We start from the raw sequence: 3,756 nt of genomic DNA, 5'->3' as shown, positions 1-3,756 counted from the left end.
ACAAGGTTCAATGAATCAACTAGAGACATACCTTGAGAAGCAAAAGAAAGGAAATGGGGCAGGTCAGCTCACTTGGGTGAAAGGCCCTCACTACCTGAACCCAGGTGTCTGGCTCTTTTGGCTCCATCACATTACCGACGATGGGGTGGTGATGAGGACCAGTGCTGGGACTGAACAAACCAGCTCAGTGGAAGCCTAGACAGTAAATCCTGTGGTGAACCTTCATGGACTCATGACCCAGCGTCAACAAGACACACTTGTGGACAGTCTTGTTTCTTCTGACCCCCCACCCCATCTCCTCCACCTATAACTCACTCTGAAGGGAATCCCAGATGTCACATCCTCATCCATAAAAGAAACATTACAGTATGTATCCCTTAAAGATAGGATTCTTGTTGGTTGACACTAACCATAATACCATTATCAAACCTAAAAAGAATTCCTTAATATCAATAAAAATCTAGTCAGTGTCTGGGGCGCCGGGGTGTTGCAGTTGGTTAAGCATCTGACTCTTGGTTTCGGCTCAGGTCATGATCTCAGGGTCCTGGGATCAACCCCCATGGTGGGCTCTAAGCTCCGCATAGAGTCTGCTTGCGATTCTCTCCCTCTCCCTCTGCTCCTCCAGCTCGTTCTCTCTCTCTCTCTCTGTCTCTCAAATAAATAAATAAATAAATATTTAAAAAATACCTAGTCAATTTTCAAATTTCCTTGTTGATCTCATGAGTCCATGAGAAAATTCTTTTTTTAATTTTTGTTATTTTTAAAGATTTTTATTTATTCATTCATGAGAAACACAGAGAGATAGAGGCAGAGACACAGGCAGAGGGAGAAGCAGGCTCCATGCAGGGAGCCTGACGTGGGACTCAATCCCGGGACTCCAGGATCACGCCCTGGGCCAAAGGCAGGCGCTAAACCGCTGAGCCACCCAGGCATCCCCGAGAAAATTCTTATATGTAACTTTTGATGCCCTGGTGCAAGAATGTCCACAGCTGGGCTATAAGCCTAGGAAGGAAGTTAAACTGCCATTTAAGTTGCTATAGAAGTTTAAATCAGGGCCTGATATCATGTAGGACAATCCCCACCTTACAGTTTTCTGTTTCCAGTGTGTCCTACCTGTTCCAGCTTGTAGCTTCTCAACATAAACTTCAAAATTTGTTTGTCGAGTTTGTCTTCAAAATTAGTTTGTTTCATGAAAAATTACTGACATTGAACTAAATCTAAAGATCACATTGAGAACTCACACCAATTAAATACATAGTATTTCTATTCAAGAGCATAATGCCTCTTTTTAGTTAGGTCTTTTTAATGTCTTTCAATATGTTTTATGACTTTTTCATAAAGTTCTTCCACACAACTTTTTCAAAATTAACTCCTAGGTAATTAATTTTTATTGCTAGCATAAATGTCATCCTTAAAAAATATTTTATAACATTATAAAATTTTTATAATTTTTATGTAGACACTTCATCCCTCCCTTTACAAAATTTCATATAAATCTCATGTAGAATTTCAATATAAAGCAACCACTTAGTAACCATCATTCAGGTAAAAAAATAACCTGTTTCCAGCATCCAGAGTTCCCTTTCCCATCAAGAGCCCCTACCTCCCTTTTAGAGTTAACCATTTTCCAGAATCATATGACACCTTCTTTTTTTTCTATGTTCTTTGGGATTTTTTCCATTACAAAAAATAGTTTTATATCTTTAATAAACATTGTAGCTTCTCTTTGTTTTCCTTGCTTATAATACTGGTCAAGCTTCCAGAACAACCTTGAATAGAAATGAGAAGAACGGGCATCCTTCTATCACTTTCAACTTCAGAAAGATAAGTTTCACTATTTCACCACAAAGTACATTTTCTTACAAATATATCTTTAAATACACTAACAAATTGAGCAATTTCCTTCTTGCCCAACAATTGTGATTATTTTTATTAGAGCAGAAGTTATTGAAATGAACTCTATATTACTGGGGTCAATTTGCTAATATTTTGCTTAGGACTTTTACAGCTACATTCTTGAATGAGATCAGCCTTCTTACTGATGCTGGGTTCACACAAAGAGTTGGGAGATGTGCCTTCTTTTCCCATTTCCTGGAGAGCTCATATATGAATGGTGACATTATTCCTTAATTAAGCATTTGGAGAATTCATGGGTGAAAACAGATGGGCGGGCCTAGGGTTTTCTCATTTTCTTTGTTAGAAGGCTTTGGGATTTTGAGGGTTTTTTTTTTTTCAGATTTTATTTATTTGAGAGAGAAAGTAAGAGATAGAGCATGAGCAGTGGGGAGGGGCAAAGGGAGAGGAAGAACCAGACTGCCTGCCGAGCAGGAAGCCCACAGATGAGGGAATCAGGGCTCAATCCCGGGACCCTGGCACCACAACCCAAGCCAAAGGCAGGTGCTTAACCAACTAAGCTACTCAGGTGCCCCTGTTAGAAGGTTTTGAAATTATTCATTAAATTTATTCCGTAGCTAGGACTAAATTTTCTATTTATTCTCCCTAAAATAATTTACAAAAATTTATTCAATGTTACTACTACTGAGATGTCATCTGTTTTTCTAATTGTTATTCCTTTGTAATGACCTGTCTTTTCCCTCTGGCTTCTTTAAAGAACTTCATTTTACATTCACTGTTCTTTTTATTTATTGCTCTTGTGATTCCTTGGGATCTCTAAATCTAAGGATTGATTTCTTTCATCAATTCTGGGATTTTTAAATTCTTCCCTTGATATAGTGCTTCTTCCCCATTCTCTCAATTGTTCCTACTGGAGGAGCTATCATTAAACATATGTTGGATTTTCTTACTGGAACCGATTTCCTTTAACCTCTCCATTATATATTCCATCTCTTTGTTTCTCTTTTCTATATTTTGGATAATCCACCTTGATCTATGTAGTTCACTAATTCTATCTTCAGGCATGTCTAATCTGTTCTTTAACCCCTTCATTATTTTTTTATTTATTAATTTTCTACTCTAAAAGTTCTATTTCATTCTTTTTCAAACATCTTTGATTCATTTTGAGTCTCCAAGTGCTTTCTTATAATTAATTTTTTTTCTAAAATTTAACCATAAATCATACTTAAGTTTTTTTCTCCATCTAACAATTTCCATTATTTTGACTCTGTGAGTCATGTTTTACTGTCTCTTTTTTCTATTTGTTCTCATTCATGGTTCTGGGTTTCTGTATGAACAATGTCACATTTATAATGAATATGTTTCAGTGGATGATGCTATTTTTGCTTATCATAACTCTAAAGAAAAAGAAATATGCCATTTAATTGTTTCTTTGAAAGTTTCAACATTTCTTCATCCTTTCCATCAAGATAGGATGCTATGGTCTCATTCCTGGTCCACATAGTTGTTCCAGTATCGCCTTGCTGTCCTAGCCTCCTGAAATGAAGGAAAGGGAAAACTATATATAAATTCCAAAGGCCAAGTGCCATGGGGTGTGCCACCCACTGCCTCTTAGAACCCTAATTCTTGGTCATTTTTCTTATCCACCAAGGAGTTAAGAAACAATTTACCACCACCACTGCCACCCCACTCCTGCTGTTATCCTGGGAATTTCCTCTCTTCAGGCTGCTGAGCCATTCTAATTCTCAGCCCCCAAATTCCATGGAGGGCTTGCCTCTGGGCATTGCCCAGACCTGCTTAGATTCAAAAATCCTGCTCAGCATCCTGCTCTGACCACAACCTCCCATCCTCCAACAACTCCTGTTTTCCTTTCTACTCTAACTTTCCTTTGCTTACCCAGAA

This window comes from Vulpes vulpes, chromosome 1, assembly GCF_048418805.1.
Source record: "Vulpes vulpes isolate BD-2025 chromosome 1, VulVul3, whole genome shotgun sequence".
Classification (NCBI taxonomy): Eukaryota; Metazoa; Chordata; class Mammalia; order Carnivora; family Canidae; genus Vulpes; species Vulpes vulpes.
This window is presented reverse-complemented; position numbering follows the sequence as displayed.